Source organism: Hyaena hyaena, unplaced genomic scaffold (genome assembly GCF_003009895.1).
Source record: "Hyaena hyaena isolate Hyena2069 unplaced genomic scaffold, ASM300989v1 scaffold_1048, whole genome shotgun sequence".
In the NCBI taxonomy this organism is placed as follows: Eukaryota; Metazoa; Chordata; class Mammalia; order Carnivora; family Hyaenidae; genus Hyaena; species Hyaena hyaena.
Genome location: NW_024081671.1, coordinates 396490 through 411383, shown reverse-complemented (window position 1 = coordinate 411383; position 14894 = coordinate 396490). Strand labels below are relative to the sequence as shown.

Genomic DNA, 14894 nt, shown 5'->3' with positions numbered 1-14894 from the left:
CACAGACAAATGTATTTTTTTTTCTAAATATAGGCTATATCCAAGAATCTAAAGTCACTCATTCTAGTGAGTGAACAATGCTAAGTTGACTGTCTCAGGGACAACTGTCATAGGAGTTGGTACATTATTGAGAAAGGAGACATTACTTCAGAGGAATTTAATGATGCCATTTATTTCCCTGTTCTGAAGCACAGCCCCATTTAGACGGATTACTCTGAGATCTCTGTAAGATATTCAATGAGATACAGTCACCTTTATTGGTGGCACTGTAAGGGCAAGCATGAGAGATTTTGGCAAGAGCCTCTTGTTTTAAAGACCCATTTATCATTTTCCTTTACTTCTCCTTTATTAAGTAGGTGCTAATAATGTTTCCAATCCACATCTGTAATATTCCCACGATTCTACTAATAGGATAATTTTCATAAAGCTCTTGACCACGATTTCCTGCTACTGACCTGTGCCCCTCCATTTCTAGGTTGATCCAAAAGGTATTTCAGCACAGAAGTACCTGCCAACAAAAGTTTCAAGTTTAAAATAGTCCTATTTCTTCTTTTTTTCCCCAAAGAGATTTTAAAATGAATTTATTGAGGAGTTTCGGTAAGATTAAAAAACAAAAAATCTTATATATTTTTATATAAGGACTTTATATGAGGTATAGTTTTCACAATAATTTCACTTAGAGTTTTTTTTTTTTTTTAATCCAGGAAATGCCTAAAGAAAAAAAAAATCCATTTTTTTTTTTCTCATCTCAGAATTTGCATAAGCAGCTGCTATAGACTAAAGTAGCTGATGCCTTTTCAGTCCTCTACCAGTAGGGGATCCTGGAATACCTGACCCTCCATTTCTTTGACACCCGTGGAACCTGTGAACTAGACAGTCAAGTTCAGTGGTAATGAGTAACTTTATAAAACTCCTAGCTTTTAAGGACAATCAGTTTGCAATCCTACATGATCTTCTAGTACAATGTACTTTTTGATATTGCTCTAGGGATCAAAGAGAATGGTATTGACACTTAATTCTTGCCAGCCTTTTTTGCTCCCCTGATACTCAGTAGCACACCACACATGACATTATGGTATAGGATGAAATGTTTTATAACAAAGTCATTTGGGCAATTTAGTCACTATGTCCCCTTGGATACTTGTAAAGAATAACTAATTTTGTAATAAAGGCCATTCCAGTGAGATATTTCACTGGTTTCCCCATACTCTTGATTTCCTCATACTCTTCTCTTTTAGTAATCGAAACTTAATTAAAATATGGCATAATTTGAGAACAATTTTTATGAGGGCATTTCTTCTTTTTTTTTAATGTTTTATTTATTTCTAGGAGAGAGAGAGAGAGAGAGAGAGAGACAGCGTGAGCAGGGGAGGGTCAGAGAGAGAGAGGGAGTCACAGACTGAAACAGGCTCCAGGCTCCGAGCTGGCAGTCAGCACAGAGCCCGACGCGGGGCTCGAACCCATGAACCGCGAGACCATGACCTAAGCGAAAGTCGGACGCTTAACCGACTAAGCCACCCAGGTGCCCCTATGATGGCATTTCTATCTAAATTTAAATTTTTATTATTGACTATATCACATAAACAGAACACTACCTGTAATGTTTATGACATTTTGAAGCACAGATTTTTAAACTTTCATAAAGTGTATATCCGGTTAGCATTGTAAGTTGTCTCAACTTCTGTTGTTAACATTACTGTAAAAAATGACAGTTGACAGAATACAGGATGGTGTTGACTTTATCATCCAAAAATGTATGAGCCTAAATGCCTCCATAAGTATTCTTGACCCACACTTACAAATAGACACTTTGTTGCTATATGATTTGATTAGGTGGCTAAGGCCATAGCTTGGGAGACAGACATGGATTCCATTCCTGGCTCAAGCATTTCTAGTTATGTATAACTTTGGGCCTGCCACTTCTTCTTTCCAAGTCTCATTTCCCTACTCTGTCGGTGTAGAAATAATACCTTCCCTAAGGTTGTTGTGAGAATCCAGACTAACCATGCCTGTGCATAAGAAGGTTTTTCACCTATCTAAATATCATGATTGTTTCCTTATGATGATGTCAGTCAAACCATAGTCTACTTATTACCTCTGATGTGAAGCTGTCCCTGTGTGCCCTGTGTAAAGGCAGTCCTTCCTTCATTTCTGGAACAATTACTGACTACATCATTTATTTGCCTATTAAATTCATTGTTGTAGATGCCTTTCTGAGTTTGACTACTCAGAAACCATCCTTGTTTTAAAAAAAGCTTTAGAAATAGTTTACATAGCATATAGTTAACCAGCTTACAGCATATAATTTAATGTATTTTAGCATATTTACAAAGTCATGCTGCCATCGCCATAATGAAACTCGAAAACCCTTTAAAGAAAATAGAGCAGACTACCTTTATTATCTTGGGTTATACAATGGTTTCTTAGATTTGACAACAAAGGTACCAGCAGGAAAAGAGAAAATCAGTAAGTTGGAAGTCCTCACAATTAAAAACTTTCCTGTTTCAAGGAATGCCATCAGAAACCATTATTGCACCGTGTACCTGACCCCTGGCCATAACTGATTAATTTAGAAATGGACATGTCACTCATGGTAGGCTGACAGATATTCTGTCATGTTGGAATTTGGGACAGACAAGAGGGAACTGTCATGAAGACAATCTCTATGGATCTATAACTTGTAAACTTTAGAGAACTGCACTGAACCAATATTTTGCTCTCTGTGTGGAATAAGGAGGCAAAAATTTAACGAAGAGAGAGAAGGACAAGGAGGAACAGAGGGAGGAGGGGAGAAGGAGAGCTTCATCTAGAAGAGAGTGCTAACAATGTGAGTGCGGATCAGTACCAGACCATGAGCCATTTGTTAGAAGCCTCTGTGTGTCAAGGAGATAATGCTGGAATGAATAGTGCAGTAGACATTTTTATTTTGGTAGCAAGATTTGTCCAGTTAAATGCACCTATTGATTTTCATTTAATACAGAGTTGTTATCGAAACTAGCTTCTGGAGTGGCATTCTTCTGGATTATTGGGACCTCAAGCTTTTTGATGGTACTTCTTGTTTCATTCCCATAATTTTATGCCCAATGGTATCAGGATGCTTGCCCTAATAGAGCTCAACAAGGATTGGTTGAAAGAACTTTGGAAGAGTGAGTAGGAGGGTAAGATCTTGAGTTTGGGATTATATGATTTTTAAAGGAAAAAAAAATGGCATAGTGACAAATTTGTCCTTAGGATCAGCAAGCCTGTGTGAACCTTACTAGCCTTAGAAATGTTAACTAGTAATGAAAAAGTCACTGCTGAGTTACTAAGACACGGAGGTAAACTTAAAATCTGTCTCTTCTGCTTTCAGGCATATAGATAAAAATATTGGTCAAAATGACTGAAAGATATTTTATCTAAAGTAAAGTGATACTCTGGGAATTTGGAGTCCAAGGCTTAAGAATTCAGGTTTTTTTTTCTGGATTCCAGACCAATTGTGACATCTTGAGGCATGCTTTGTAAACAATTAGTAAATATCAGGCTCACGGTTCCCTGGTCACCTTTTATGATTTCTTACACATGAGCAACATAATGGTAGACACTCATGAACAGTTTGCATTGGGAAACTAATCCACTGTAAAGAAAAACATCACATTTGTTTATCACATATTCTACCTGTGTTGAGAAATTGTATCTAAGAGTTCTTTAGTTAATCTTGAACAATTAGCCTCTATCTCTGGGTTTGGGAAATTCTTCATTTTCCCACTCACTGTGTTCTCTTACAGAAAGTCCACCTCCTGGATTTGTGAGAGAGAATTGCTAACTATTTTACTCTTGGCTGTCTAAGGAAGTCACGTGAGGGGTTGTCTTGAATACCCTAAATCCACATTGATGGAGGACTCTATAATTCTGTTCTCATCTGATTTCTTTCATACTCATTTGAATATGAGAATTTTACCCTGTCTCTCACAGAAGCTATACTTGCAATATATATGCCATATATTTGTTCAGAAAATGTGCAAAGATTAGTCTCTGGAGATGAAACTGGATTTTGGTGTTCATAAGCAATATTCTGCATGCCTTTCCTATTTGCTTTTTTGTCAGCTATACCATGAACAAGAGGTTTAGTTTTCCTTTTTATCTAGTTGCTTCTAAACAGATTTGCATTACATCCCTTAAACTTCAATTCTCTGTTAATATTCACTCTTAGATAAAGTAGGATTCTTGCATTGTTTCAGTAGAAACTAGAAATAGGTGCCTTAATGAGGCAACTCCTGACTGTTTGTGAGAACTGGGCAAAACTTTGGTTTTCCATTTCAGAGCAAAGACAAGGAGGGCCCTGTGTGCTAGTGTGTGTTTCAGAGACTTTATTTTTTCTTTCTGTTTCTACTAGTTAGAAGTGAGACAGAATTCCCATAGAGTAATTGTATGTGAGACACCACAAACATGAAAACTTCACAGAAAAGGATGCTTCTTTCTCAGTGGAGCTCATTTGCTAATAGATGCTATGTTGCATGATCGATGCTGGTTCAAAATAGAATACTCACTTGCTGTGCCTCTTGATAATATCACATGAGCCCGTTAGAAAAAAGATATACCTATAGGATTAAAAATGACTTCTCATTTTCAAAAATTACACAGGATCTCAGAACTTTTGTTGTTTGAATTATTTAACATTGATATTAATGTATTTTGTCTCTCAGTGCCCAACATGATAGTACTCAATAAATATTAGTTGCATTAATGAAAGTGTAAGTCTGAATAGTATAACTCAGAGGATACATATATACATGACCAATATTCTGTAAAAACAACTAAGTATCTTAAAACATTATAAAGTTACATGTGGAAAAATTTTGCTGTGCTTTATGATTATAAAAGTAGGGTATGTCCACAAAAATATTTAAAAATACTCCAATATTTATAGGGTAAGAGGATCTGCTAGGGATTTTGGAATACTAATCTGGGAGTAATCTTTAAGTTTAGTACCTATTTTTAATTTCTTTCTTTTTAAAAAAATTTTTTTTTTCAGAGAGACAGAGAGCATGCACAAATGTGGGGAGGGATGGATGGGGAGAGAGAATCTTAAGCAGGCTACATGCTTAGCATGCAGCCCAACATGGGGCTAAATCCTACAACCCTGGCTGGGACCATGACCTGAACTAAAATCAGCAGTGAGATGCTCAACCGACTGAGTCACCCAGGCACCCCAGCATTTATTTTTATATATGTACTTTAAAATTACTGTTGTTGCTATTTATAATGCATGATTATTTGCAGCATATTCTTTACTTTGAGTTTGGAGTGGGGAGATTATTTCATAACCTTAGTACTTATTTAAAAAAGAGCTGTGAGCGCTGCCAATTTGTAACATGTACTTTAGTAAGCAAGTTTGAGAAGATAAACACATCAGACAGAATTACTTGCATGATATAACAATGGTTAGCTTTACGATATTAATTTACATATGATAAAATGCACTAATTTGAAAAAAGCATGGTTAACTTTTTAAAAGATTTTTTAACGTTTTTTTCTTTTATTTTGAGAAAGAGAGTGTGAATGGGGAAGCGGCAGAGAGAGGGAGAGAGAGAATCTCATGCAGGCTCCACACTGTCAGCACAGAGCCCTATGCTGTGAAAGTGTAAATGAAGCTGAAATCAAGAATCAGATGCTTAATTGACTGAGCTACCCAGGCACCTCAGTTTTGATAACTGACTAAGCCACCGGGCACCTCAGTTTTAATAAGTGTATCTAAACATATAAGCATAATCCTATCATTTATAAAGCATCACCAGCATTCAAGAATATTTTTTGTATTTTCTTCTGAAAATGATATAGTATCTCTTCTATTTAAGTCTGTGCCCTCTCAGTTAATATTTCATGTGGTATAAGGTCATGATTTCAGATCATTATTTTGCATATGGATATTCAGTTACAACCCTTTCTCCATTGAATTGCATTGGCACTTTTGTTGAGTATCAACTGGTCATGGAGTTTGTGTGTGTTACACTATATTCTGTTCCGTTCATCTATATTTATCTTTACCCCGTGCTCGCTTCGGCAGCACACATACTATTTATCTTGACCCCAGAATCATTCTGTCTTAATTACTTCAGTTATTATAGCAGGTCTTAAAATCAGGTAATTCATATCCTCTAGCGCTGTTGGTTTTCAAAGACTGTCTAAGTTCTTTGCATTTAAATATAAATTTTAGAACTTGCTTTCATTTTGTACAACAACAAAAATTTGCTGGTAGTTTGATGTGATTGCATTTGGTCTGTATACTATCAATATGAGTAGACATGATATCCTAACAATGCTGAGCCTCCGCAATTGATGAGATGGTATATATCTCATTTATTTTGGCTTCCATTCATTTCCCTCAGTGAATGGTAGTTTTCATTGAACAGGTTTGGACATTGATTAAATTTATCATTAAGAACTTCATTTTGGATGCTATTATAAATGGCAATTTTTAACATAAAGTGACTATAAATATATACATTGTACACCCATACTCACACCATTGACTTTCATCTAATGAGTATCCTATGACCTTGATAAACAAATGTAATAGTTCTAGGATTATTTTGTCTATGTTCACTGGGATTATTTATCTGGAGACAATCATGTCATCTGTAAATAGAGACAATTTTATATTTTTCTTTCTGGTATCTGAATGGCTAGTATTAATACATTTTTCCATGCATGATATTTACTCTTGGTCCTCTGAAAATAAAATTTAAACCTCATGATATCTTTCTTCCTCTGAATTTCACTCCAATTCCATTTTATATTTATAGTGTGTCTCCTAAAAAGAAATTAATAGAATAGAGCCCTTTAACAGATGAATTCTTTTATTTGGTATTTAGAGCAAGAGGGTTTGCTCCTCACGGGATCTCATCCCGAAAGTAACCCTCATCTGCAACTCTAGTATTGCACCAGGTAACTCCCTAAAATGTGCCAGAGCCTTCTTAAGTATCAAAGGGGGACTAGGTATTAATTGTCTGGGGACAGAAGATAATATCTACTTCTAGGCTAGTGTTTTAAACCAATAGCATTTCCAGATTTTGAGATTTGGGGGATTTAAATCTCTTTAGCATATATGATTCCTATCTTCTGCTCAATTTCCCACTTTGAGCCACAGTCTAGACTCAGTCTTTAAATATTGACACTCTTACCCCTTCCTCCTTCTTATATGTTTGGATAAGGATCATACCTATAAGTGTATTACAATCTAATTTGCACGTTTAGGTATTTTTTGACTTCTAATGAACCCCACTCACATGCTTTTCTTCGATGGGCTCCTGTAACCTAGCCATGATTTCTCTCTCAGCCCCGTTACTAGTTCACTTTTTCCTATTCTAGTATCGTTTCCCGTCCTGGCCTTTTTCTCAAGCACAAAGGTAGTAACATCCTTGGGTTGCCTGGAGCTGATGCATATCATTCAATTGCCATATTGTAAATCATGTGTTTGAAGCACACACAGCAATAATAACCATCTTAATAATTTAAACTTGGATTGGAATTATCAATGAAAAATTTTTGATATATACCATTATGTTTTTGGGTAGACAATTTTACTGAAATGCTAGCAGCTAGGAAGTAATATTTGCTGAGGATTTGTTGGCCAGCTCTTTTCATGCTGTTTATTTTCATTGTGTTTATTATTTATTGTTTTATATTAGTTGATGCTTTTTTTAAGTCCAAATAATAAGTACTCAATCTTGATAACTACTGCCTATCTATCTTGAAGCCAGTATGTGGCATTTGTAAAATATCTGATACAATTTGATAAGAGGTTGTGTTGATTGGCTAAGCTCAGTGTTTAAACTCAGTCCAAAGGTGCTGTTAGCTGGTAGGGTAGGGGCCAAATCACTAGCATTTATTTCTACTCAGTCTGAGCCTCACTAAGAATGTGGTTTTTCTGAGTGTATATACATATGATACTTGGTTGTGATTATGTTTTAAATTACAAACAAAATAACTATGTTTTCTCCACAATATCAAAGTCTTAAATAATTCTAAGTGAAGAAGTCACAGCAATAAAGACAGTCTACACCATTGTGCTGAAAAATGCTATGTAGTTTCTGAGTAATCACAGCTGTTAATGACATGGCCCTAATTTTTGGTGACAAAGGCAAATTACTTTCACAACAGGCTGTTCTCTGTAATATTCTGATTTGTTTAACCTGGTCGTGTTTCTGTTAAACCAAATGAACAGAACGGGCCCAAGAGTTTAAATTAAAAGTGCATTATATTTCACAAGCTCTATTTGTATTTCATTTATTATCTCTGAGTGGCCTTGGTAAGTCAAAACAGGCCCTTGTCCTTGCAACCTGTCAGATGTTTAGGCACCCAGTAATTTTTCCTGCAGTTTTAATTAATGGCACACAATATTATCTGTGATGCAGATATGTTAAGCAGTCAGGATAAAACAGGGTAAGGGTGGCTTTTGGCTCAGTGGGGAAGCAAAAAGCAAATGCATTTGTTGTTGTTTGTCAGCAGATACGTTATGTTACAATGTGGCTATAGGAAAATGAGATGCTTCTGAACTAGATAAGGAAAGAAAAAACCCAAGAGTTATAGTGTGGACTTTATAAACCTGTGCCAAGGGACCACACTGAGGAGGTGGCTCCCCTTAGGATCAGTGGAGTAAAGGGATTTAAATCGGTATCAGTTTAATTTTTCCTTTATTCTCTAATTCATTTCCCCTTAATCTTCTTTCTCCTAAAGCTTGCTCTTATCCAAAAATGTAACCATTGACCATGCTTATATGAACTTCTCAGCCTCTCAATGGTATTGCTTATCCATTGTGTTTTAACATCAGAAGTGTGGGTTTGTAATGAAATATAATAACTCTCCCTTTACTGGATGTCCATATAGAGACTGGCTCTGTGCTAAGAGCTTTAATACCATTAGCCCATTTAAAACCCACAGCAATACTCTGAAGTGGGTCCTCTTATGAACTCTGTGGATGAAGGAACCGAGACTTCCGGAATTGAGTCACAAATACAGCCCATGGCAGAGAAGGCACAGAGTCCGTGTCTTTCCACAGTGACACACGAGTCCTTGATGGCTACTCACTCCTACATCACCTATTAAGTCATCAGTGTGTTGTCTTTCAAAAAAAAATTTTTTTATGCTTATTTATTTTTGAGAGAGAGACAGAGCATGAGCGGGGGAGGAGTAGAGAGAGTGGGAGACATAGTATCTGAAGCAGGCTCCAGGTTCTGAGCTGTCAGCACACAGCCCGATGCGGAGCTCAGACCCACAGATGATGAGATGATGACCTGAGCTGAAGTCCAACACTCAGCTTAACTGACCAAGCCACCCAGCCACCCCTGTTCTGATTATCTTTAAAAAGAGAATTAACATCTGCTACTTCATAACCTAAATGATACATTGACTGTATGACTGGAATGTGATGTAACTCACCATATATCTAAAGCAAGGGATAATGAGCATATAATAGGGTGTAAATGGGAGGGTTTAGTGGGACGGGTATCTATATGGGCAGATTCCTTTTAAAGTTTCTTTCCGTATATATTAACACTTTGGAATGTGTGCAAGTTATACCGGTGACCTTTCTACATAGAACTCAAATGAGGGAAGGCCTCCCATTGTTAGATGAAACACTTTTCATTTCAAGCATGTAAGCAATACTGCACTTGGTGGATTAAAGATCGATTGATCTCAGCAAGCAAAGAACATTGTTAAACTGGTCAGTCCTCTTTTCTAGCTTTCTCTTTTTTCTGGGAATGGAAAATAGAGAAAGCTTCGCTTTCGATCATCTCTGTCGTGTATGGAGGACTACAGTTGCCAACATCCAAGAACAGTTTGTGTTTGGTTTCTTTGTGTACTTCCATTATAGCTGCTGCTCTTCGCCCAATAGTCAGGTTTGCAAGTTGTGATTACAGCATTAGTAGAAATAAAGTAATGATATATTGTACCTAATGAAGCATCTTTTCTATCTGTTGTTTCTTCATTGCTTTTATTTTTTCCCATAGGTTTACATATTTATGTTAATTTTTATGCATGCTGTAGTTATGTGTCTATATATTATTTAAGGGAACTTTTATATTAGCTCTAATAAATAAACTGGTAAGTTTAAATTATAGTATTTGCTCTGCTTAATTTATTTGTATTTACTCTTTTTTATTACTGCAGGAGGAAACAGCCCCAGTGTTTTATTTTTATAATAAAATACTCTGAGATAGAGTTATTATGGGTCCTAATTCTGGTATGCAAACATCATTAAAGTTTACACAGCAATGGCCTTTCATAATATTTGGAGAATTTTTGGCTGATGCAGTTTTTGTGCTAATGTTTCTGCTTTAAAATAAGAGAAACTTTAAGGAAAGATTAAATCCTTCCTAGGATCCTGGAAAATGCTGATGTTATTTTTAAGTGCAGATTTAGAAGCCCTTAACTAAATTTCTTTTGAAGATATACATGTGGAGTCACATTGTTTCAATTTGAAATTTTAAGATAGGATTTATTTTTCTGCGTCAGGTGGCCCATAAATTTAATGTGAAAAATATAAGCAGAAGACTGAGAACTGAACCAGTAATGACTAATTCCTGTCAATAGCCATTGGAGTAGGGCTTGAGAAGAGGAAGAGAGGGTGTCTGTAAATGACAGAGGCAAAGATGTGGATTAGGGGGTGGTCCAGTGAGGAGATAGGAGGAAGAAATGAAGCTTATTGTTAAAATTTTCTCTATAAAAATTCTTATTTTGAATGAGCATTTTGCTGTTGTTTTGACTCCCGATTAAACATGAATAAAAGCACTTAGAAAGTTTGATATGCTTTTGATAGCAGAGGAAGTGTGTAAATATTTGTCAGGAAATTTCCTTAAATCATATGAGACTGCAGTGTTACAAACTAGATGGACAGTAGCAGTTTATCATATTTAAATTCTCTGCTTCTGGATATGCAAGACCGCTCTGTGACAGGAGGCTAAAATCTTACTGAAACACAACAAAGTACAAATTCAAGTACATATTTGTGGTCTAGAAGAATTGATGAGCGTTTTAGCAATTGCCTTTCTTCACTCTAGAAAGGCAGAAAATGTAGGACTTGTAGAGTCAGCATTCATGAAATGTAAATACGAAATGCATCACATATATCATGTAATAATACATATATCACAAAGTGGAAGAGAGGTGGGAGCCTGTGGAGGTTTCACTATAATTTGAAAGAGACAGATATCAAGGCAAATGGAACATAACAATACCTGATTCATTTAAGCCTTATATATTTTACTCTATGTAGATTTTACCTCCCCCCCAAAAAAAAGTTAATGCTTATATAACAAAAATAATAATTCTGGAAGCCAGGTGCTGAGTTCATCATTGTTCACTATGCATTTCCCTCATCTTTTCTATATGTTTAACAATCTTCTTCATAAAATGTTTGGGGGGAAAAGTAAAGCTACCTGAGACAATAGTAATAATACCTATTCATGTAATGATAGTTGAAAATGAAATTGTTAAAAAAAGCATTTTGATAGTCATGGATTATATAAACAGTGTGCACCTCTGTGAAATCCCCAATGTTCTGACTTGTAGGAACGCTGGTGTAGATAAACTGTGTGTTTGATAAAAAATATTCAGTTTGGCAGCCTCTGGGTGGCTGAATGACCAACTCTTGATTTTGGCTTAGGTCATGATCTCAAGAGTTTGTGGGTTTGAACCCTGCATAGGACTCCCCACTGACAGTATGAAGCCTGCTTGAGAGTGTGCACGCTCTCTCTCTCTCTCTCTCTCTCTCTCTCTCTCTCTGTGTCTCTCAAAATAAACTTAAAAAAATCTAGTTTTGATACACTTTTGATGCAAAATAAATTATAGTATACAAATACTTGTCAGAAACTTTCCTTAAGTCACATGATCTATTACAAAGCAGATGTGCTGTAGACAGCTTTAATATTAAAGTTTCCTGCTTCTGGGCATACAGAACTTCTGTGTGAGAATTGGCTCAAATCTTGTTAAATCATTTGAAACTATGGATTGATGTATCTCTTTGGGACCTAACTAAAGCAGGGATGAGAACAACGCTGAAAATAGCCTTTACATGGAGATCATTGCCTCGACCCTAAAGATATCACTGACACTGGATTAGTTAGCATCTCTTTAAGGTGATACATTATATGTTTTGGGAACAGACACTTCCTCTTGTTACCTAAATTGTGATCCATCAGTAATCATACACGTGCAGTAACAATGTCTCTGACTTCTCTAACATTCCTGTTTCCACTTGTGGGGGACACTCTTCTTTCTGGCCAGCAAGGAGAGCTGCTTTCTCCCCCTTTAAAGGTGAAGATAAGGCAAATCAACTTTACAGTCTCTGAGGCAGGGGAATCACCACTTATCTACCCATTTCTCCACTTATAATCCACCAAGGCTAAAGTTGTTATATGACCACAAATCAGGCTCTGTCTCTTTATCGCATACCACTTATTTAATCTTCCTCAGACTAAATAGTCAAGGCCATTAGTAAAATGTTATTAAATCTGAATACATAAAACTCCTGACTTTAAGCTTTGCTGACCAACATAACATATTGAATTTTACTCACCACAAATTTCCAATAGCTGGTGAATTAATGATGTGTTTTGTTTTTCCTTTAAATAATGGATGAAGCACAGTTTTGCCATATACTGATATCATAATACTTGTCTTCCTGAACAATTTATATGGCCACTGTATCAATATATTTTATTTATTCACGTAGTTTTCTACCGCTACCTTTACATAAATGATTGATGTGTTGACTCTTAAGCTCATTTATCCATAAAAATGAAATTAACTACTAGTTGGAAACGTTCGTGAGTTTTATAGGCATTGGAATGTCAGAACTGATCTTTTACGACAATGAAATGGTCACTGACCAGATCTTCATTGTAGACTCATTACTTTTTAACATATTTACCAAGAGCAAGACCTTGATAGTGACTGGACTCTATGAATCTATAGCTCTGTGCCACTGTATACTCTAAATATCCATTACATAACATAGACCATGTTTTCCCAACCTTAATGCCAGGGAAATTTACTGCCTTTTCTGTAAGATTACATAACCCAAAACATCTAGAACTGGAAAGTGTTATAAGTCAAGCATTTGCTTCCTTATATAACTGTTCTTTAACTATCCAAGACAGGCAACATCACGTTATGTTATACGATATTTTTGGAAAAAAATATTCTATTTAAATGATGTCATATATGTACCCAGCCCTCCATTATGTCCATTTAGTAGTCTAACTTTCTTTAGTGTTGCTTAAGCCTTTTTGAATCTACATTTCATCTCTATAGAAATGAATCCCTCTTGGTAACATCCTTCATATAAAAAGCTTCACGTATGTGTAAATCTAAATTACATTTGTTTTTATATGCATTCCCACTACATATAAAACAACTAGAATTTCTCTATTTATATTGTATCTACAATATACAGTTTAAAGTCTTTTCATCTTTTTTTGGAGAAGCATTCTTCAAGTTTTCCTGCTAAGTAGTAATAAGGAAGCCTAGAAACTCAATAAAAACTACTACTTTTAATTGAAGCATTGTCAACACCGAGTGTTACATCAGTTTCAGATGTACACGATAGTATGTGACAGGCCTATAGATTATGCTACGCTCAAAGTGTAGCTACCATCTGTCACCATACAACAAACATTATTGCAATGCCATTCACTGCATTCCCTATGGTAAGGCATTTCATCATCATGACTTGTTTACTCCACAATGGGAAGCCTCTACCTCCCACTCCCCTTCGCCTATTTTGTCCATCATTCCACCTTTCTCCCCTCTGGCAACCACCAGTGTGTTCTCTGTATTTGTAAGTTGATTTTTACTTTTTTTCATTGATTTGTTTCTTTTTTAGATTCCACTTATAAGTGAAATCAAATGGTATTTGTCTTTCTCTATCTGACTTATTTCACTTAGCATAATACCTTCTAGGCCCATCCACATTATTGTAAATGGCAAGATCTAATTCTTTTAATAGCTGAATAATATTTCATTTTATTTATATACCACATATTCTTTATTTACCTATTGATGGGCATTTTGGACTGCTTTCATATCTTGGCTATTGCAAATAATGCTAGAATAAACATACAGAAAAAATACTTCCTGAAATTTCTTTGGAATGCAAGCAACTTGTCTTTAAAATATATCATGTAATCTTTGCCCACTACTCCATAGTGAATCTATGCTTACTTTAAAATGCAGTATTTTAACTTACTCATTAGAACACTTCCATACATCAGATGTTTTGGTAGAAAGAATTCTCTGTGAGTGGACTTTGAGCTTATTCCGCAGCTTACCATATCCTTGCCATGCTGCTGTGTCCTCCAAAGTGGTGCATGTCCAAATTTGGGGACCATAGCCTTAGTGTATCACAGGAATAAAATGTTTATTATTTTTGCTAATTCCCAGAAATTGTTTCCTGCCACTAGTAGACATGTAGGTATCAAGCTGAAGCATTTACTTCTGAGGATCTGAGCATTGTGACACGGTATTGTGATGTGTTGTTGCTAAGTACGCTGCTGGGGTTGGTAACTGAATCCCAGAAATGTGTCTACTGTGAAAGACAGGTGATTGCCAAGTTCAGGCTATCCCTTGGCAAATCACCTTACCATATTTATCACTGCCATTTGTTTTGGAGGATTTCACTAGGTGTAAGATCTGTCACTCATGTTTGGGGTCCAGATATTTGATGGTTATAATCACATTAAATTGATTCCCTTCTTTAGTGCATATTCACATTAACTAATGATACAGGCTGGCAAGTAAACCATAGTGCTAAGTTATAAATTAGCAAAGAAAAGAAAAATGGCCTTGCTGCCTCCATGGTTTAGAGCAGTCTGATCATGTGTTTATGTCCCTATTGGCAGGCATTTCAAGGAAGC

The 14894-nt window shown here is 35.9% G+C and overlaps 1 long non-coding RNA gene across 1 annotated transcript; it reads right to left on the bottom strand.

The window, feature by feature from the left end:
• Positions 1–324: 324 nt before the first annotated feature.
• On the bottom strand, positions 325–14446 carry LOC120223774. Its single transcript, XR_005526361.1, has 2 exons — positions 14310–14446; positions 325–508 (listed from the first exon to the last, which is right to left on the bottom strand). It is a non-coding gene; the product is annotated as an uncharacterized LOC120223774 (long non-coding RNA).
• Positions 14447–14894: the final 448 nt, after the last annotated feature.